We start from the raw sequence: 23,693 nt of genomic DNA, 5'->3' as shown, positions 1-23,693 counted from the left end.
CTTCAGATCGAACGCATAGCATTGCCGACCTCGTTAAAGAATTCCTTTCCTTAAAATTATGTAATCGCAATCTTTCCATCGATAAGTGAACCGATAATTCTGAAAGGCCCCAATGCTAATCCTTAATAAACCCTTGACAGGGCTAATTTAAATCTTGTTCCTTTTAACTTTCATGGGATTGGGTCGCTTTCCTTTTTCTATTCTAGAAGTGCTCAGTCCGTGGGTGCCTTCCTCCTCTGTCCACATGGCGGCGACATGCTAGGCCCCAATTGGAGGGAGGGAGAAGGGGGCGGGCGCCCCGTGACCACCTCTGCTCGACGCGTCGCACCCTTGAATCGTGTCTCGGGGTCACAAGACTCCGCCTTTTGACAGATTGGACCTTCTCTTTGTTTTGCGAATGCACTATATTGTCTCGTTTTACTCTTTACTTCGAGTTGTTATCAGTTGTGAAATACGTATAAAATGCAGATCCATTCGGCAGCGCTCCGAATGAGTTGAGAGCAACAGAGCAGTTGATAAGGAAACAAAGGAGACTATACGACATGTAATCGAAAAGTATCCGACCTGCATTTTTTATTATTTTTTTGATTGTAAGTGTGTCGTGCACTACGAATTAGCTCCAAAAAATTAATCAATCAACAAATAATATTAGGTTGAAGTTCTGAAATGATTGGGTTATACCGTGAGAAGAAAACGACCGCGTCACTGGTCAAGCGATGACTGGTTTCTTCACCACGTTGACGCGTCAGTATATTCATCGAAACTTGAGCGGCAAATTTTGGCGAAAAAACAAGATTCTATAGCTTCACCAGACTCCGTACAGTCCCGACATAGCTCCCTGTGACTTTTGTATGTTCCCAAAATTGAAAATGCCGCTCAAAGGAAAGCGGTTCGACGACATAGACTAATGCGACGCGCGATCTGAAGGCCGTTCCAAAATCTGCGTTTTAGGACTGCTTTAAGATGTGGAAGCACCGCTGGGGGCGTGTGGTTCAATCAAATACCTGTAGGGACTACTTGGAAGTATGCCACGGCCCGGAGGATGAAGATTAGCACCAATGCGGAGATATGAACGTAGGTCGGATAATTTTGCGGACACTCCTCGTTCAAACTGAGTTTATACGTATAGTGATGAAAGGGATTAAAAGGGAAAAGGTTAGAGAATGAAATTCGAAGGGGGCAGAAGGAGCAGGCGAGGAAGTAGGGGGCGATGTCAGAGGACTTTCTAGAGGAAGCAGGTAAGGCAGAGTTGAGGAGGGAAGAGGTGAGAGGGGAAGGATTGAGAAGGCCTTAATTGCCCGCATTTCTGCAGGTAGAAGAAACGAACCGCTGACGAAGGGGGCGACAGACGGGATTGCTCAGGCTGAATGAATCCAGTGGAAATAATATACTTTTTAAGAATTGTACCCAATCTACCTCTAACCAGTAATTACCATTGATGAAGTTTATGTGTTCCTCATGTGTATAAAGGTGGGAGAAATTCTTCATTTTCGGCAAATACTGCATGAATTACGATGGTCTCTATTTTGAGAGAAAATGCTCAATCCTACAGTATGATTATGCTCCCCATTTCGGCACATCTTAATTTTGTGCCCAGAAGAGAACGTTTTATTAACTGTATGTAAATCTTTTGAAAAGAGTCCTTCCGATTCTCAAAACCTTTCTACATCAACGTAGTACCCCGCAAACCACCCCAAGAGTGTATGGCGGGGGTGTTGGGCCGCCACCCGTAAAAGAGAATAAAACCGTGTTTTAAAAACAACAAATTCATGCCAATCCACACCCAAAAATGCATATACAAAAACCTTTATAACTTACACGCATGTAAATACATATACTATCAACTAACATACAATTGCACCAACGAATGTTCCTCATGTCGACGTAACGTATTGTCCTAACTTGTAAACTGGATGTCTTCAAATTTCCTTGTTGGCTTCGGTTTCTTACTATTGTGATTCCTCATTGTTCGGGAAAAGAATAAGTATGTGTATCTATCCGCGATGGAATGTATCTCCTTATCTTATCTTTGTGGTCTGATCTCCCAAAGTAGTGTGAGGCCATAATACATTCTTAAACTCGTTTTTTATGAACTTTTGTAAAAGTCTCCGTCGGGCTTGTTCTCTACGCCAGCCTAATTCCTCTCAAAGCCCCGTCACACTTGTGTTTTTATCATAAAAATTTTTAACGAATCCAGCGGATTTTCTCTGGACTTTATCAAACTCTTTTTGCAAAATATTCTTGCATGCATATTCCAAATAAGGTCTAACTAGAGCAAAACAACACCTCTCTTTAACTTTCTCATTACATTTCCCCACCACCCGTTTAATGAAGCCGAGTTTTTTTAAAGCGGATTCCCATATTGTCCTGATATGTGCTCCCCATGAGAGGCGCGGTGTTAGAACTACCCTCAAATATTTAACTAGATTGGCCGTAGGTAGCAATGAACCTTCTACTTATTACTTGATGCCTGTTCATCAATCCCCTCGCTCCAAAATTCCAAAATTGCCTATTAGTTCATGCAAAGTACCAATCCCCGATTCTTGCACCAATCCGATATTAAGTCTAAAATAATCGAGAGTAGCTTGTAATTTGATGGACTCTTTACTTCCCGGTATACAACTGCGTCGTTAGCGAATAATAACCTTTAAATGTGTTCTTTACCAAAAACTAATGTAAAATCGCCTTATAAGAGCATCATCGTCTCGCATGGTTATGATCTCTGCTCCATGATTACGAAGATTCTAACACTGAAGGTGCCGCGTGATCCTTCATCCACTTTGCCTTCCTCACGCGAGGACCTATTCTCGGAGGAAGCGGAAGGTTATGATACAGCTTCGTGTTTCAGCCTCTTCTGTTGAAAGCCGGTGCTTCCGGACGCCTCGCACTTATTGATATCTTATTGTGTCTTATTCGATTCACCTTGCACACCGTCTCCGATGTTTGAGTACTCCAATGAACGCCAAACTGTATCATGAATTCACCAACCATTTTAAATTATGGGTTCCACACGTCAGCTTTAGTTAATCCGCCAACGTCGTTGTGGTCGTCTAGTGACTCTACGGTTTGACATTTGCCCTCTAACTTCTCAGCTTAATACTGAAATAGATTGAGCAAATTTAGCCCCGAAATGGATAGGTTGGATCTCAAGAAGTAAAGGTAAATTGATTTCCAAGGACACCTATTAATTTTAGGAAATCAAAATAAGCGATCTTGTAGGTTGTAGAAATCATTTTGTACGAGTGCCTGGAAACGAAAGTCGGTCAATTCATCTTCGGAGTCTGTATCGTTATTTTCATGAGATAAATACGGATGTAATCGCGTAAAAATCTCCTTTTAATCCCCCCAGTGACACTAATGGCCAAAAAGACGTAACAGTGACCTTGTGAGCAATTCTATTAGAATCGGATTTGGTCGCTCACTAGAGTTCACGCCTGCCGGGGAAATATTCCTTTAAATTATCAACGCCATGAATATCAACAGTTCAAAACACATAATTGTACATTGGGTTCAAAAAATATTTTGAGTAATGCATACGGAGTGCTTTCATTGATCCGCTAAAGACAACATAAAGGTTTACTAATTGAATGCTCATATTCGATTACCATGCCATTGTCAACTATGCAAAAATTAGCGCTTACTTAAGTCTAAGTTTAAAAAGGTAAAAATCCGCAAGCATCGGGGAACAGGAGTGACTGAAGATGCGGGCAATGGAGTGGAAATAAAAACGAAGGCGTAATGGCAAAGGATTATTATTTGGTAGTCTACAGTTTAACGTAGGTTTTGGATGGACGCAGATGGAACATGCCGGCATTTCCCAACCTCGCCTGACATGAAAAAACCTGACCCCCCTCACTAAATGAAATGCTATTGCAAAAAAAAGGATAATTAACCCTAGAACGGTAACTGAAGTGAAAAACATCATCCGATAAACTTTGAAAAATAAATCTTTTTTTCACGTGATTCTACATTAAAAAACGAAAAGCATGAGCCCCTCATAATCATAATGGCTGAGAGATACGAATTTTTGACAATTGTTGCCAAAATAGGGTGAAAAAAATAGCATTACCGTTCTAGAGCTAAGTAGAGAAGCGGGACTAAAGCTAAGGTGGCATAAGCTAAGGTTTAATGTTTGGATGGTTTTACGCACACACACACTCACGGTGAGGAAACGTGGAAAGAGAGAGAGAGGGGGGGTGTGGAAGGAGAAAGAAAAACAATAATTTAGAAATGTGGGTGTGGGCGAAGAGAGAGAGTTCGGTTTAAAGTGTTCAGAAGGCAGGATTTGAAAGGAGAAGTTTTAAAGCGAGTGGGGTGAGGCTGTTGAAAACCAGTGCAGGCAGGAAGATGTAGCGGATCGGACATATGTACATGCGGTGAGTGGTAAATTTTTTCCACGTTATGTGATGGAGAGGAAACAGTGGAAGGACTGGTAAAAAGAAGACGGAAGGTAAACAATGAAGCAGGGGAGAGGAAGTAGGGAGGCAGATGGGGGAGGGGGGGGGACACCGGTGACCCACACGCAAGAAGTCATCGCTTGACGATTGAAGCGCGGAGTCCTTGCATTTTGACGTGAAGGGGCAAATTCATTGAAAATGGCCCCGCCACCCACCCGCAACCGATACGTATAAAGGGGGTTCCCACCTTCCCTTTGAGCGCCTTGCTGCCGGCGGTTCCTCACCCCCAAATGGGGGTGGGTGGGTGGCGCTCTTCCCACCCCCGAGAAACAAAACAAAATTCTTTCGGTTGAACTCCATTTAATGAAGCACGTTTTCTATCTTTGAAGGAACATTCGAAAATTTATTGGTTCATAATTGAAATATCTCTTTTCTACTGGAAATGATCCCGTAGATGGTGAATCCTATGTTAAAATATAATAAATAGAGATGCCCTTTGAAATTTTCGCGAGGGTACATTCAGATAATTTTCCCCACAAGAGATTCCGTACGTTGAGTGCGTAGTTACATAACTGGGAGTCCTTTTACTCATTTTAGCTTCTGCTAAATATCGACCTACTTCAGGCATATTTTACTCTCCTACTGACAGTCAAAAATTCTTCGAGGAAACAGTTGGTTTTTTCAACCCCGAGTATTCAATTGGAATATCAATTATATAAACGTTATAATAAAGTGTTTTAAGTTTTGCATGTCATCTCATACGTACACATAAACCAAAGCAACGGAATAATGATGGAAAATATTAATGTTAAATATATATATCCATGTACGATCAAAACAAAATTATGTTTAAAATCCTAAAAAATAATAGTACTATTGAGAAACTTGACGAGGTATTGTCATCGTTGATCCTCTCTATTGACTTATATCTTTCGCGGAATCAGGCAACGTGAATGCTTTTACTCTTCGGACATCCCTGGATAATCCGTACGCCACTTGGGGTTACGATGAACAGCGTAGTGTATTACCATCATCATGTGTATCCCAGGTACCGAATCAACGGATTTGACCCAATTCCCATACCCGAGGTGTGACTCGCAGCCTTTTGGGTTAGCAGAGGAATGCGCTCCTCACCTGTCAAACCCTACTGATCAGTCGTGTTTTAAAGGTTCGTTTGAAACGCTGTAATCGCGAATACCCGCAGGCATTTATCTGAAAGTACTTTTACTGTTTTAACCAAACGCTAAAAGATAATTCGCATCGATTATGTCGAAAACTAACTAAATTTGATGCCAATTTAAAGTTTCAAATATCTCATTGTTTTAAAAATAATCCCTTCTTCAAATGTTGGGGGTATTGTGTACTTGGAAAATGACCAGAAATCGAGACTGTAGGAAACGGTTGAAATATAGACGAAGAAAAAAGAAAATTATCTTAACTTTTTAAATACAATGAACTATACGTGTGCTAGAAACCTGTTTTCCGATATTTATTTGTACCCATGACACGAAGTGCCGCTCGTGGTTTACGTATTCCTAAGTCCGCGCATTGAAGTTTCACAATTTATAATGCTGTAATGGACGAACTTTCATCGAACGCTTCTTATTTCTGATAAACCATTTTTTATTTAATAGTAAAAAAAACTTCATATGATACTGGAAACATAATAAATAAATAAAGCGTTTGTATCGAATCTAACTCCTAAGCGCTCTTTCTTCCTCCTTAACTAGTGTTGTTGAAACATTAAAAACTACATTTCTGCTTCGTTGTATAAACGCTTTTTGGTTCATACGTGTTAGTGCATTCAGGTATAAACAAAATTTTCGTTTCGCAATGATTCCTTAATGCTTTCACATTTACATACCTGTAATATCCCATGGAAAACATCAGGAACCCCGGGAATATGATCCGTGACTGTAAAAAATGGCCATGCACGCGATGACGGCACATGTTTTCATTCAGTTTGGGGCTAAATCTTATATTTTTTTAAATTCGCTGTTTTTCAAACGTGTTTTATAATGCCAAACCCGGCATTGCAAATTGTAGCAAACGTTTTGATACCTATTGTTTGATTTAATATTGATAAAAAGGGATGTTGGCACACGGGTGCCTCCTATCAAAATGACAATGGAAACAACAGTCCGATAATACGAGTAAGTTGTCCACGTGAGTAGCAAGGACTCGTGAACTGACTCGGTGTCCGGTTCCTTTTTTTTGTTGGGAGCACGGAGGGTCCGTCCTTTGGTGAGAGCATTCAAAGGCAGAGAGAGGCGTATTTTTTCTTCACGTTGAGCGCTCAAGTGGCGAAGGCATTAAATTTCCCCCTCCCTTCCATCCGAGGCACCCCGTCACACCGATTATGAATATTGGCTCTCCCCTCTGGATTCGTGACCACAGCAAATAACTTTCGGCGAACGTTTCCTTTTTCCACAGCGACGACTAATTATTGAACTTTTTATGATAAATTATTTAAGAGGCATTAATATACATACTTAAAAGAAATAGTTTTCTGCATGGCTCTGAAACTTCGTCGTTGAGGAAAGAGATTAATCAGAGAATGGGGATTTTTCTTGTGTTGTCTTGGGAGAGAATACAGCAATAACATGGACGGAAAGGTAAAAAGCAAATGAATAAGAAGTAGGCGTGCAGTTGAAAGAGGAGAAGGTGTTTGCGCGAAAGGGGAGGAAACAGAAAGGTGCAGGCCACACTCTGGACTATTTTTTTTTTAAATACTACGGTGAGTCTCCTCCTCGTAGATCAATAGTTTATTCCAGTAGCAACATACATAGTTATATAACACTGCTATATGTTGATTGAGGGGATACCTGCTCACGCTTAAATTCCCCTTTTGTCTTCAATCGCTAAAGTTACTCGATGTGAGATTTTCAAACAGTTATTTACATAAACTCTAAAGTATCCAAAACATACATAATAATACATTTAGAATTACACACTTAACCATTCACAGAATACACAGAACATTAGAATTTAGGCACTTCGAGTACAATTAGTACATATTTTCACAATAATCAGCACAAGTACAGAAACATACAACATAATGTATACATATAAAAATAATTTGTATCGTGAATGTATGATATATTTTGATTTTTCGCCTAGTTGTAGAGCACGTTAAATAGGAAAATTTACACTGACAGTAAAATGTGTTAGATGTGTCTGCTTACATTGCTTAATTACCACTCATGTGACGAAGTCAAATAGGAGTTTACAATTGGTATTTAAGCAGAATAGTACTATTTCGCGCAATTTAATTTTCTTCACCGCCATGTTATGCCATATTCTGGACTGATGTGCATGGATTGTTGAAGACGCGCATGCACTGTGGGGCGGGGGATGGTGTGTGGTATTCGGGGCGGGGGATGAAAGAGATTCGCTAAGTTGGACGGGACGAAAGGGGCGGGTGAAAGGGTGAGGATTTGCGCGGTGGTGATTTGTTTTAGTGTGGTGCCGTGCGATATTTATTCGTGCGAAACAGAACTTCCCAATCGAAAACCCACTTCGACGCCACGCCAAAATTAATGAAAAAAAGATGGCAGGCTTTTGCGGATCCAGTTTGTGTCTCAACATTACGCAATAAGAGTGCCAATCTAAAGGTGAACCGACTCGGCTACGTAATATTCGGTACTCGTGAAAAGCTCATGGAAAGTTGTGCATTGAGGGCGAAGTGGGTGGGTGTGAGTGTGTGTGGGTGGGTGGGTCCGTCGGCGGCTGCCCTGCGGATTTCCGTGTCGTGTGGAGAGAGAGAGAGAGACTTGTTTGGGGGGGGGGGGTGGAAGAGGGTGGTGTTGGTATGGCCAAGGTGGTGTGCGGAGGGGGGAGAGGAGAGGGAGGAAGGATTAAGGGCGGGAGGGGGCGCCGGCGAGGGAGCGATGATCATTGAGATAAGGCCTTTCTCTCTCCTTCGGACTTCGGCCGCAGCCGTGGGCCCTCATTTGGATTTTTGGGGGGCTTTCGGGGAAACACGCAAAGAGAATTCCACACTCCCCTTCCTCTCCCCCCTCTCTCTCTCTTTCTCCTTTCAGACACACGCTCGCACACACGAAATGTATCCGCGGGAACACGCACTCGTGTACGGAGAACAGCACAATTCGCCGCCGGGCCAGTAATAATTCTGCGGCAGGGAATGAAGTGGAAGGAGGAGGCAATAAAGAGACGGAGAAGCAGTCTACGAGGGCAATAATGGGGCTGGGATCTGCTGTCTTGTTTCAAACCCGTTGTACGTCTTTGTTGTACGTTGCGCCTTCTTTCGTCGTTGGTGAAAACCCCAGGTGTCTAACTACAGGAACTTTTATTTTAAGTTTCACTAATTCCGAGCGTCGATGATGATTTAAAAAGACATTAATATCTCATTTAAATACACCATTTTACGCAATCAGTTCGCCACAAATGCATATTGTGAGAGATACGTATTTGGTCAACAAATTTTGAGGACACGTTAGATCAAAGCCCTTCGATATTCCTTCCCAAATTTGCTGAGCGACGCCCCAAAACGTCCACTCAGAAACCCAGTGTTCCAAAGTCTGTCGTGGCGAGTGAACAGTAAGCAAATTATTTCGTTACACAGGGACAGATAATTTCAAATATTAGACAACGTAGTAGAGAACTCGTAGATACATGAATGGAAAAGATTTGATGATACCTGGACATCGAGAGAGAGAGCTTTTGCTTGCAAATTATGACCAACGTGCTTTTTGAGTGAATCGGTGAGGTTAAAAAGGGGATGGGAAAGGATTGATTTTTAAGTTTAGTGGCACAGCAGTTTGCAAGAAGGGGAATCGAAAACAAGCAATTGGGAAAGATAATCGAAGATTTAAAATGTTTCCACAGTTAAAAAGGTAGGCCGATGTCAGAAAATAAGCAAGAGGATGATGAAAACAATGCCTGAGAGGAGGTTTAGTCCGGAATGAACGGGCAGTCGGCGCTCCAGATGATAGGAGACTGGAGGCGGTCGAGGTCGTCGTCACAGTAAAATCTTAAGAGTAAACTTGGAGTCGTACTGTCGAGTGAAATTTTGGACATCATAGACAATGTGAATATTAAAACGGTGCGTCACATTTAAACACGCAAGACAAGCGTCAACGAAGTTCATTTAGCAATAAGGTCCGGTTTTTTAGTGTCCGATGTAACTCATCGTCAATTTTAAAAGGTCGGTTACATTTAAAAAAAAGAGGAATTACTTAAATACAGCGGGAAATAAATTAATCCTCCGGCCGTGAAGTATTTCCAAGAAAAATCGTATCAATAACTTAAAGAAGTGACCTAAAGATATTAATCCTTTTGACGTCGCGATATATTAGCAAGAGAAAAATCAACCAACTACCTCCATTAAGTATTTTCAATAGCGGGATGGACGTGATTTTACTGTGCCCTCTGGTGGTAGCTCGCAATCGCTCCCCGATCGTCGCGTGTCCAATCTCCATCCGCAGTGCACTCTCTCTCACTCTAACCCTAACTCCACCTCACACCACCTCCGGCACCACCTACCACCCACAAAAAAAATACCGGTTGCTTTCCCCCTGTGCCGCCGCTTTTGCTTTTGATTCCTTCGTCGTGATATCACTGTAATGATCGAGGGAAACTTTTTTACCGCTTTATTTATATTCTGCGTGTCGTCGTGTTTGGGGTGTGTGTGTGTGTGTGTGGGTGTATAAAAAACTCGGTTGGAAATTGTTTCCGATGGAGCGCAGTGGATATACGCAATATTTCCTCACCGCCTCTCCCGACCTGACCGAGAAAAAAAAAGAGACCTCTTTGAACAGCGCTGAGGGGAATCAATTCGTACCTGTCTCCCCCAATCTATTACTCTGTCTACTCTTACTCAATCTCCTGTTATTTACGCCTGCCTCCATTTCTACGACCTACACACATTATTAGGTTAAAAAAAATTATAAAAGCATCATTCGCTGGTGGAGAGAGTATAATTTCTTCCGGCGTGGCATTGGTAGGCGATGTCTTGGCGAGAAATTTAAGGGGTATTGGCCTCTCAACAGGCCGATACATGCGGTTATCCTTTACCTCTGACATGATTCGTGACCACAGCTAAAATTTAAGCGAAAATTTCAACCTTCCGAAAAAGGCTGGCCAAATAAAGCACCCTATCTCGCGCCCCCCTTGTACTTTGAAGGGTAATTTGCCGATGTAGACGTATATTCTCCCTTACGTATTTCTGCGCGGTGTCTTTTCCGCCAAGTGGGGTCGGCCTGGTTTCGCCCCTGTGGTGACTGGCCCTGCTGGATGTGGACGGCGCTCAAACGGAACAATCCTGGAGCGCGGTCTAGACAGGAGGATCGGTCTACAAGGTTTATATAGAAAGTATAGGGAAAAAGTTTCGGAAAAATTTATTTCTGGTGTTGCTACAATGCCTCAAATTCTTCAAAGTACATCCCTTGAGCGCCGTCACACTTTCTAGCCAACGGCTTTTCCATGACTCGAAGGCAAACTGGTAGACGGACTACGCAAGTTTCTTAAGGGTGCGCGTACAAGCTTCTTTGACGGTACTTAGGTATGGTGGCATGGTGGTGTCCTGTAAGGGAAGATTTCAAGTTTTGGAATAAGAAATAGTCTGCTGGTGCCTAGTCGGACCTTAAAGGGGGTTGGGGAATCGTCGCGATGCCGTTGTAGAAGATCTTAGCAAGCAGGCGCTCGACTCTGCTCTTTTGGTCGTCCGTCAAGACCTTCGGGAGGACGGGTTAAGGGCATATATCTCGCATCGCCAATTTTTAAAGTGAAAATAGTATGTGCACTTTAATATTGACAATACCAATACGATATCTACGAACTCTTAACTGAATTCAGAACTTCCCACAAACTTCAGGAAAAAATTGTTACCGATACTTTTTCTACAAACCTCATTTGGGGTAAGCTCAGATACGAGTGATCGTGCATTTTTTCATTATTTATTAGTTATTGGCAAGAAATGTAAAGAGAAGGTGCCAAGCAACCTCCGAGAAATGTGCATAGGCAATAGGTATCAGTTGTAATTAATTAAAAGAGCGATTGTCGATAGTCAATCGTCAATTTATGAATTCAATCCTTTCAAAACAGCCAGAAATATTTTCAAAAACCCCTAATTACTAAAATTCTGTGGTTAAATATCTTTTTATTGAGGTGAGTTGAGTTGTGAGTTGAGTTTTGCCATTAAATCCAATTAGTTCTACGCTATACTTTATTTAGGATATTTAACGTAGAAAACTAAAAATAACAAAAATGACGTAACGCAAGAAAGGGAGGTCATAGCACGGCGACCAACATTTTATTCGTGGTCAACAAGTGCAGCCATAGAAACCGATAAGAGCCACGGAAAAGCCAAAACTGTGAAATACTTCTTGGAAAATCAGATACGATTTTCAAAGTCGGCATTTCCTCTGAATCGAGGCAACCAGGTTTTCGATCGTATCGATAATATTAATGCTGATTCCCGTTCCTGAAATCTGTCAAACTCTCGCCCAAAAAAGTACTTTCACTTCGTATATACCCTAACTACCGGGCAAACACGAAATTTTTACGCTCCAAGTTCCTTAAGCAAATGAGCAAATAGCCATTTTGGCGAAAATCCCTGAATCCTGTTTGAATTAAGTTGGACGGAAGACGAGAGTCACTGCAAATATTGAAGCGTCGGACTTGCGCGGGAACCACTCTTACAACCCACGCACCAGACGCAACGCCCCACAACGTTGATCCTTTAAACTTCGTGCGCATTGGCCAGAGGGTCCATTTATTCCGATCGTCAGCAGTTTGAATTGGGCCCGTGATTTGGCGCTCCACCCCGCTCCCTCGGTCTTTCAATCTTCGCAGTCCTCCGTTAAGTACGATAGAACCTGTTACAATCGGAGTGTAAGCATGGAGGAAGCCATTAAAAGTCGAGAAAATCGATATGGTAACACATAGTGATCAACACTATTCTCACTTGATCTCTTCTGAGAGACGGAACCTGCAAGACGTAGGCGGAGGGGTGTCTTCGCTGAAAATAGCATAAGAATATTTAAGAATATTAAAGAGTGGCGATAATTTTATTCAGGCATAATGTTTTTGAAGTGTTTCCATTCAAGCTTGAATTTCTTTAACATTGCAACTCATCCGGTGGTATGAAAACCACTTTTATTTGAAACAGTTCAATTCTAGTTCTGGACTCTGAATTTTGGAAGACTAAATTTTGCGTATTTAATTACGCGCAAAGACATCTGTGACCATTGTTTTAATTCTTAAAATGGGTACATCCTGATATTTCCAGGTATATAACGTTCTTTTGATCTTTCAATCTGATTACATTTAAGGGTAATTACTTATAACGTAGTTTGTATTTTTGTTAAATCAAATTAATATTGCTTAAGCAATTTTAAATAAATCTAGACTTAAATTTTTTATTAATTAAAAGTTATAAATGATTCGACTATCACCACAGATTCGTCCGTCTTCCTGATTTTTCTTTAAAAATTATACCTTTTTTTTTAGAATGTGAAAACCATGGGGTGGCGGGTGTGTCGCAAATGCCAATGCATATAGTTTTCAGATAATATTTAATTTGTTCAATTTATATTTAAATTTACTTCCTTCCTATGCCATAAAGTTTATGTTAATTACTTAGTCATTTATCGCATGCATTGGAAGAAACTTCTATTTATTCCACAGGAGTGCCATTCCGCCTACGCGAGAGATAATGGAGCTGCCGACGTTTGCGATAATTTTATTGCGCATGTCAAAATATGAAACCATCGAGTAACCGAAGTGAGTCTTGGACTGAAATATGGCTAAAGATTGATACTCATTGTTTTTTTTTACTTTATCACGTCTTGCACGACATATTCTGAGGGCTGGGTTTCAAAAGAGAATCACGAGGTATTTATTTAATCGCTTTTTTCACCTCGGCCACAGCAAAATACCTGAGAACAGCTTCAGCTACGTGGGAAATCAAATTTATTTTTCTATAGTCCTCGCATGATGTAGCCTTTAACTTTTTCGGAATAGGAACTAAAACTGATCTCAAAAAGTCTTACGGTCAGATTCCTTCCCCATAGATACTACGAATCAGCCCATATAGCCTCTTCCTCCCACATTTTACTAAACCTTTTAGTTGTTCCGCGGGGATATTATCCACCCCCACGGCCATATTTATTTTCATCTCCCATAATGCCCTTTCTATCTCATTGTCTAGTATGCTTCGACCTTAACTATGCAATGTTCCTTTTCCAAGTCTAACCTTGTTGGCCTAAGTTCTCTATCAAAGAGTTCTTTCATATATAGTATTCCTTTTAATCTCGGTCGGATCTCATTTCTCAACTATTAACTTACCCGCCCTATCTCTAAATGTTAGCATAGATCTTCCCTTCTTACTTTCCGATAGAGTTTTAATCTTTTTGCATAGTGCACCAATTTCACCCTTTATCTGGAAAAATTTGAAATCCTCGCACTGCGTCTTCCACCATGCTTCATTTGCTTTATTTATTGCCCGTCTCAATTAATTATTTAACACATCGTACTTCCTTCCTCTTAACTCTTTGTTTACATTCTTCCATTTTCTTCTCTCACCTATCTTTCTAATCATCTCACCCGTAATCCATGGTTACCTTGTCTTTTCGAGTTAACAGTTCCCATAGTTTCATTTGCGGCTTTTCCTATCCCTTTTTTAGTGCACGTATTCCCATTTTTTACAATATTACTCAGCTCTTTACCGTCAACCCTGATTTTCTCTACAGCCTGATTCCCATTCCTTGTCAATCTATTTAATGCTTCTACATTCCATTTCCTAAAAGCTAAATTGTGGTCAGAGTCCGCTTCCGCTCCCGGGAAGCTGTGAGGATTGATCACAATGTTCCTGAATCTGTGCCTAACCAGAATATAATCTAACTGGTACCTTTCTGATTCACCTGGCATTTTCCATGTATACCTGCGTCTTTTGTGGTGTCTAAACCAAGTGTTGGTGATGACTAACCCATGTCTCCTGCAGAACTCAACGGCTTTCTCCCCGCGGTCATTCCTCGTGCCTAAACCGTAGCCTCCGACCTCGTCACCATCTCTTCCTTCACCTACCGTCGCATTCCGATCTCCCATCACTATAAGATGTTTCCCTGCGGAACACACGAGATTGTCCTCTAACTGATCGTATATCCTTTCGACCTCTTCTTCCTTTTGGTTGCTCGGCGGCATGTATACCTGAATAATAACCAAGTTCGTCGGTTCTGCTTTTATCTCTACTAGTAGTATTCTATCCGTTACCTGCTCTATGTTGACTACGCTTCTTCCTACCTCTTCGTTTAATACTATGGCAACCCCTCGTAGGCTCTCGTCTCCGCCGCTGTATATTATTCTATACTGATCACTCCAGTAATCCCCGCTATCCTTCCATCTCACCTCGCATAGACCTAAAATATCTATATTTCCCCTTTCCATCTCTCGCTTAAGATTCTTCAATTTCCCTGTCCTCATCATTGTCCTAAAATTCCACGTTCCTATTCTAACTAATGTGGCCTTCTTCTCCTTCGTCTTCTGTCCTGCTGCTGCCGGTTTTCCCTTGCAAGGGTTTCGTGGGATGACGACAGCGGAAGCCTTGCCTCCCCCGCTGCCGGGCACGGCACACGGCCGATTGGGCCGAGTTCCGTTGTTACCTGGACTCAAAATCTCTGTATTTTCCATTATTTAAATCTTGGGAAAGATCTTAGGAAATTTCCTCTTTCCAACTCTCTCTTAATATTCTCTAATTTTCCTCTCCTCAACTTTGTCCTAAGATTGCATAACTAATATTGTATTCTTTTGCTGCTTCTTCTGTCTTGTTGGTGTCGGTATGAAGACCAGGGAGCCTCGTCTCCCCCGTTGCTGGGCGCGAAACTGGGCCGATATAGCCAAGTGTAATGTGCATGCATTGTGTTCTCTGTAGTAGCCATCATATTAATCTTGGGAATGATAATTGAGGTGGTTTCGTGTTGCCTTTCTCAGTAGTGTTTTTAACATGACAACATTACCTATGGCCACCCCTTTTAAGCCGCCTCACTGAGGAACAGACGCTGCGTGGACTACTATTTGTCTGGCTATCGACCTTCGACCTATCAGGCATGGGTGACCCTACCAGGAGCTATTATTATTACTCCCGCCAGCAGAGCTCTAGGAATCATCGGAACGCACAAGTCCTTCCACCACGTCAAGGTTATAGTCCATAAGAGGGATATGTATATATATCTTCGCAATAGAACGCTCTTCGGTGACCCACAAATATATAAAATCACTCATATAGTTTTTTAAAACATAGATACACAAAGAAAGGACAAAATTTTAGTTTTAATGTTTTGACGGCACGGCCGTCATTATTAGTATTCTGATGATGACGACCGTGGCGTCGAAACATAGGAACGTCAACACTACATATGAGAGTGTCCTTTCTTGGTGTTTCTGTGTTTTAAAAATCTATATTAATGTATATATATATATATATTTATATATTTATATCTATGTATATTTAAAACCATAAACACAGTAATCACCTCTAATATCGGTTAGGTAGTTGATGGTAAAGTTCACCCAGTACTAAGCCCGACGGCGTATGAAATTCACACATCAGGGTAGGGGGGCCAATTCCTTTGTCTTTTTCGGTTATGGTTTCTTAGGAAGATCTGGTGCCTGTAAAATCACATAGCTTGGGTGGACCTGCAGGTGCCCAGTGAGGCTTGCGCGGGAAACAAACCTGGGACCCTCCGGACAGCAGTCCAACGCCTACTCCCTGGACCTTCGCGACCTATATATATATATATATATATATATATATATATATAATTTATGTGTTCTATTTTCACGGATTGAAAGCAGAAATCAACAATCACACTACTGCCTAAAGTACGTCTTTTGTTGCCTTCCCTTTCAATGATAGGCCGATTACGACGCCGGGTTTCTCTTCACTCTCCTCATTCAATGAGCAAATTCCATTACCACCAAATTACTCATACCAATTCCTAATGGTATAAATGGTGTCACAATGAATGGTGACATCTGCCTGATAATATTACATCTTGAATTAGGTGAAAGTAGGATAGCAATAGGAAGCCCCAATATTGCTCTCTGAAATGGCTGTATCGTTAAAAATATCAATTATCAGTACATGAAGCCACGGTAGTTACTAGTGGGATGAATTTAAACGTAAGGCCAAAACTAACCAAGCCCATTGCATTTCAGGTTGATGAAAGAAAAACATTTTCAATGATTTTATAATTTTGAAATTTTTTCCATTGTTTACAGAAATCCGTCTAATAGTACTAAAATTTATGTCGCACGAAATCGTTTCTCGCTAAGAGCACCATTCTCAGGATAAGCGGTGCGGAGCGAGGCTATTTGGCATCCGCGTTGGAGCAGGGAGGGGGGAGGAAACAGGGGTTGCATATGTACCCCCAACCCCCGCTCGTTGCTCCAACCCATTCCCTTCCTCCTGCCCTGGCCCCTCTCTCCGTGTACCCACCCGCAGTAAAATCTGAGTTGGGATGGGCGCCCCTTTAGTCCTTGTAGACGCTTTTGGGAACGGGTGGGGAGGGCGACTGCACCCGAGGGGGTGCCGGGGTGCGGTATGGGAAGCGGAGATTGGGAGCGAATGTTCCCCCAGGGGGCGGTTGTCGTCCCTTGAGGAGCCACTGATATTTTGACTCCGTTCATCCTTTATGAATAGAATGCTGAGAAAAGTATATATTTCTAAATTACGATGGGACTCATTTCAGTATTTTCCTCCCTAATTATTTCTAGATGGGCAACCAAGACAGCAAAGGAGAAATACTTGTATCAGGAAAAAACACCAGTATACGTAAAAGGAGTATTAGCATCTTCTAAGCAGTAGTAGTAACTCCGTTATCAATAATAATTGTATTTTCAAGAGTAGTAATAAGGACGACGTTAAGAAAACCATGGATAAGAGACGAAGGACTAGGAAGGTAGAGGAGAGAAGAAAATTAAAGAATGTACCGAGCTAGAAAGAAGGAAGAAATAAGAATTTTAATAAAACAAACGGGAAATTAATCGAGCGAGAGATACGTGGTGGAAGATGCTTTCCAAGGATATGAAAAGTTAACAAAGGAAATGTAAAGTTGGTGTGTCGTACGGGAAGGCGAAACCACAGGAAGTCAGGGGGTGAGTAGGGAAAATCAGTTTAAATAGTCCAAGGATAGTGAGAAAAATTACTAATACAGGGTCCGTACAATAAGTATCGTCACTGGTTCGCTATAGCCTCCACGGAGCTGTGGATGGGGGTCTTACCGGTTGGCTCGGTAGAGAGGTCCCCCACCACTTAGGTGCACTTTAGTTCAGTCACCTCCGGGCATGCGTTGAGACAGGAGATGGATATTTGTGACGTGTGATTGTTTGTGGTGTCGTCGCGCCAGCATGGAGCGCACGGTCGAGTAACGCTACGCTGTGAATTTTGCGTTAAACTTGGGAAATCCGCGTCGGAGACCCTTGAACTCATTGAACAGGCTTATGGGGATGATGCCTTAAGCCGCACAAGAGTTTTTGAGTGGCACAATATGTTTAAGGAAGACCGGGAGCTCGTCGAAGGCGTCGCGTCGGACGCCCGACAACCGCTAGAACCGATGCTCAGGTGGCCAAAGTGAAAAGCGTTTTTGACTCAGATGGGCGTTTAACCGTCGCCCTTATCAGTAAGGAGACCGGCCTTTCAGTCGGAACCGTGCACACCACTGAAACAGAGGATCTTGCGATGAGAAAAATGTGCGCGAAGCTGGTGCCGAAAGTCTTGAGCGAGGAACAAAAACTGTCGGAGGTGGAAATTTCGCCAGAAATTTTGGGCTGCTTCCAGGAAGATGAAGATTTTATCGACAACGTTATTATCTCAAAGGATAGCTTAAAAGAAGCTCAAAGGATATCGGTTCGACTCCATCGAGGCGGTTCAAGCGGCGACGACAAAGGCTCTCCACAGTATTCCGGAAACTGACTTCCAGCGAGCTATTTACTAGTAGCAGACGGACCGAACTACAAGTGTATCGACGCAGGATGAATGTGTTTTGAAGATCATTAAGTAGTTTTGATGATAACTGCAGTAAATTTAGATTTTTGGAACCAGTCCCGATACTTATTCTACGGACCTTGTAGATTCATGGAAGAGTTGGAAGAAATATTTATTCGAGTATTGAGGAATAATATGGTGTATACATATCATGGAAATCTTAGGGGTTTAAAGAAAATCTTTATTTATTTATTTCACATTCATCCGGAAACATCACTTTGGCCTTTGAAAAAAACATCACGTTGATGAGGGGGCATACTTGATCGCAGGATGGAAAGGGCAATAAAAAAGTTGAAATGAAATAAGAATGTTGGGGTGGACAACATCCCCGCGGAACCACTTAAAGGTTTAGGAAAAGGTTGGAGGTAGATTTTTTATTGACTAATTAGTAGCATTTAAGAGGGAGGAATTTGGGGAAAAGATTTCGTCAGATTAGTGCTAGTTCCCTTCTCAAAAAGAGAATGGAATGTAATGAGAAGAATACAGAAAAATAAGAATGATTTCGCGCGCAGCTTAAGTGGTTCGCAGGATCATCAACAAGACGCTGGAGAGTAGGGCAAATGATTACTTATTTTAGGTTAAGTTTGGGTTAAGGACGGGGAAAGACACGCGCGAGGCCATTGCAGATTGAGAAAACTAATCAAGAGGAGTATGGAATACATTCCGAACATAGTTGTTGGACATTTTTGTAGATTTTGAAAGGTGCTTGATAGAGTGGATTGGGAAAAACTAATTAATTCATTGCAGAAAATAGAAATAGATTGGAAGGACAGGAGGCCAATCCGAAACCTGTACATTGTCTCAGACTGCTCAGGTACGAGTGGGGTATGGAGAGTCCGGATGGGCAGTGTTAGGAAGAGGTGTCAGACAGGGTTGTCCATTATCACCGTTGCTGTTCAATGTATATGCGGAGGAAATGATTAAAGAGGCATGGGAAAAGCTGGAGGTAGGAATGAAAGTGGGCGGGTAATTTGTAAAATCAGCTACTTTTGCTGATGACCAAACTTAGTCGGTCAGTTCTCAAAAGGCTCGTTAAAACTTTGATAAAGAGTGTTGTTTGGTATGACGCGGGATTATGATCGTTGAAGGAAGATGGCTTAGATTGAAGACTTTTGAAATAGGGGTAAGGACAAGATGAGGGAATGTGAAATGGCCATAAATTAAAATAAACGAGGAAGAGGCAGTCATGGTTGAGGAGGAGAGAGGTTTGTTGGGAGAAATCCAAAAGAGGCAGGCAAGGTGGATGCCTAGCGTTTTGATGGATAATGTGATGTTGAAGAATGTGATAGGGGAGAGAATATTAGGTTAACGAAGAAGGGAAAGGAATACGTGTAGAATAGGCATTTAGAGGGAATGGGGGGAGGGATGAGGTGTGCGGAATTGAAGAGGGGCTTGTTGTGGAGTAGAATGTTGGGTTGTGTTTTGTTAGGAGAGGAAAATAAAGGAATCGTTGTGCAGTAGTATATTCTTGGTCCAGCCAAAACCTATGCAACCGGTAAGATACCTATGATAAAATAAAACGATACCGATACACACAGGAGGGTATAATTATATAAACATAGTTGTATCGGTCATACTTACCTTGGGAGTTATGAGATTTTTCATGTCACCCCTAGCTAATACGGATGGGAGAGTAGAATTGTGATGCGATCATACGATTATCCTCACTATATTATATTATCCTTATATTATTATATTTGAGTATGCAATCCACATTTGGGATCCGTACGCTTTAGACTTGACTTCCGTTTTCAACTGTCGATAGCGAAATGAGGACGGCAAAATGTAAAAAAAAGGGTTAAAGTATGTTCCGACAAACGAAAGAGGACGACTGTATTTTTGGAGGAAATAGGATTTGAGTCAATGACAACCAAAAGTGCCAAGTCAAAGCGTTTTTCTGTTTGAGAGTAGGCTGATTTTGACGCCGGGTTTCTCTTCATTCTACCTTTATTCCCAGAGGAAATAACGCCACCAAATAACTGATATTCACGCCAGTATTTCTAATTGCGCAAATGGTTTCAGCATTGTATGAAATCTTCTAGAGGAATGATTTACGTATGCCTTAAATATGGATTATTTTTATATTATAAAATCATGAATTTGTTTAAAATAGGTAAAGGTCCTTTCTTGTTGGATTTTGTTCTCGTGTAAAGGTTTGGATATCCCAAAGGCGAATCAATATGCTGAGAATGACGGAAGGAAGTAAAGGGTGAATTCGTTGTTTTTTGGTGGAGCCAGCTGCGAATTGATACATGTTATTTGTGATTAGTTAGTTACTTTTTATGAGGAATGTTATATTAGTAGCTCACATGAGTTCGTAGTTTTGGAGAAAGTCTAGATCCCTTTATAAATTCGTGCTATAATTTTTCTGGGATTGCTGAATCATCTGATAAAAAAGAATGACGATATGGTATAGAATACAGAGGGATAGTGTTTCATTGGAAGGGGACGTCATGGCATGTGTTATCAAATGGGTAAAATACGATGTATTCGAAACCATGCCCACTGATTTTCCTCTTCATGTGCCGTACATACTATCAAACATTATTGGAGAAAATTAAATAATAAATATGAAGACTAATATTTATTCATTAATGCAAGGCGCAAAAAACACTCAGACCACTTCATTATCGGCCATCAATTTGCGCACATTATATCTAATGGAAGATCTCTCTAATTGGTCAGTACTTACAATCATTTTAGAGTAATTATCTTCTACTTAGTTCATGCATTTTTATGTAGAATTACGTTTGCATGCGGACATATAAATCACATTCACATACATGCATACCACACATACACCGTCACTTATTTCAACAATACCAAATATGGTATTTCTTTTTCCTTATACTAATTTTCTTTATATTATTATGTCCTTACACAATCTGGAGGTGCACTGACTACAATGGGAGACGAGTACGAATCTCGGTCGGCGGAGACTTGAACGCGCGCGTCTTTCAAACAGGCCCCCCACGTTCGTCCCTATTCCGAGAAGCTCCTCGCCATCCTTTGTTTCAAATCTGCATTTCATCGATCCAAAAATGGCGGAAAAATTGAATGGATAATGAAAAGAAAAAGGGGATATCGACTTGAGATTACTTTTACAATTGAAAAAACACTGCAACCTTTGTCTGATATTTTATTAGTAGAAAGTTGATAAGATGATATTGCATTTTTTTTAAGTTAATTATGGAGTATTATATTAGTGGAGAATCTTTTACAGCCTTATTAGTAGTATTTATTTATATTTGTTTAGAATCTTTACAGCCTTCAGCCTTGCAGCCAGCCAACCAAGAATTGCATCAGATAAGCATACTGTGTGTGTATATAATATACATGTACTGCCTGAATTTACGGACTAAGGATCTTGCAAATGCAGCATTTGGAAATATTACACAGTAATTTCGACATTCAACGCGTTTAGTAGTAGAAGTGATCTAAGGACGAAGACGTTGGGTCGCATTCCCTGCCAATTAGAGACTCTTTGGGGGTAGAGTGTTTCGTGGTGCATTTTCATGTGGTAGTGATGTTTCAATTTCTTGCTTGTTGTGTCCTGGCTTCCGTGTTGTAGAATGTCTTTCGTGCTGCATCATGGGGTGCAGTTTTTAGTTGTTTTGCGGTATATGTGTTTGCATGAGTATTGGATGAAGGGATTTTTGCATGAGTGTGTGCGCTGCTGTGGGTGTAATTTTCCGTGTTGTTTTTTTTTTGCATGTGGTATTTTTCTTTTTTACGGTTGGTGACCTAACACCCCCCGCCACACGCCCTTGCGGCGGCTTGCGGGGTATTATGTAGATGTAGATGTAGATGAGGACTTACTTACTCTTTCTCTCATGCCAAAACAAGGAGGCGGTGAAAGACCTCACATTGATTTCTTTGCCTTGCGAGGCTTACTCGAGGGAGGAGCTATGCACCTAACCTCCTCTTCCCCCTCCTCAATATACCCGGACCCTCTCTCTTCCCCGAAAGGGGAGCGCTCGCAATTAATCCACCGCCACGCCCCGAGGACCTCATTAGATGGGGGGGGGCGGTCGGCGGGGTAGTGACATCTGACAACACTTAGCGGTGCCGTATCTCGGTGTCGAGAGAGGTGCGCTGGGGGGGGGGAGGGAATGGCGTTACCCCCCATCTGTTGATCATAGGCCTAGCTTACAGATCACAGACATAGTAAACGTATCGTTATTTTCTTATTCTTTTCCGTTGACTCATTAACAAATAAATATAGTATTATTGTGCAAAGTTGAAGACCATTATTTTGGCGAATTCCATTTTAAGATTATAATTTTAAGATTCCCATTGGGGAGTCGTAATCGACTGGGTAGAAAGCTGGGCTTCTGCTTTGAGGACTTGGCTTTGATTCCGAGTGAAGTCTTTGATTATACGTAACTACTCCCTAGCAGTGAATTTTTTCCAGAAACCATTAGATCTTCCAAGGAAATAAAAGGGATCAGGAATTGGTCCCCTTAAGCATTACCCTATTGACGCAGAAACTTCATACATCTTAGTAATTATTATAGATGAGATCTGTTCCAAGCTATCAACAACGAGCCTTCGGAAAGATTGGTTTTCTGGTATGAGCATAATATTGTCAATTAGTGTCATAAAAGTCGATATATTTCTTAAATTATTAAAATATTATTTCTATTGGCATTCTACCGTTAAGACATTTTGGGATGGGCACTCGCTGAACAATTATAAATTTGTGTGGCTATTTTAAAAAACAACACAGCCTGGCATCCAGCACTACAATAATTCCCTCTAAAATTCCACATACTTCCTTCCTCTCTTCATTCCGTCCAACATGCCTATTCTACTCGTATTCCATCCCAAGAATATAAAATATAATATACAGCATTAAATTATAAAACTCTCCTTCTATGTACATCTTACCCTGCTGTTATAATCCCTTTGCCCTAGTGATCCTCTCTGTGTTCCAAAAAGCCATTTAAATCTTTCCTGGTCTATATTACCCGCCTCCCTATCCTCACACACGTAAGTATCGCCACTACCTTCTGGTACCCTTTTCATTTCGCCCCGATTAATGTTTTTATATTCAATATTTTCAAAACACATTTTAAAAAAATTAATTTAATAGGACTTAAAATGATTGATTCAAATCTTTTATATTTAAGGTACTCTACCGGTTAAGGTAGGTTTTCGGATGGACACAACTACCAAACAAATATTTTATTACTCCTAACAAAACACAAAATCCATCATCCTACTCTATATCAGGTCCCTCTTCATCTCTGAGTACTTTCTTCCTCCCTTCATCTCGTCCAACATCCCTA

Source organism: Hetaerina americana, unplaced genomic scaffold, assembly GCF_022747635.1.
Source record: "Hetaerina americana unplaced genomic scaffold, ioHetAmer1.1.p SCAF_7, whole genome shotgun sequence".
NCBI classification, from domain to species: domain Eukaryota; kingdom Metazoa; phylum Arthropoda; class Insecta; order Odonata; family Calopterygidae; genus Hetaerina; species Hetaerina americana.
The sequence above is the reverse complement of the archived record's forward strand: the minus strand, read 5'-3'. Positions refer to the sequence as shown.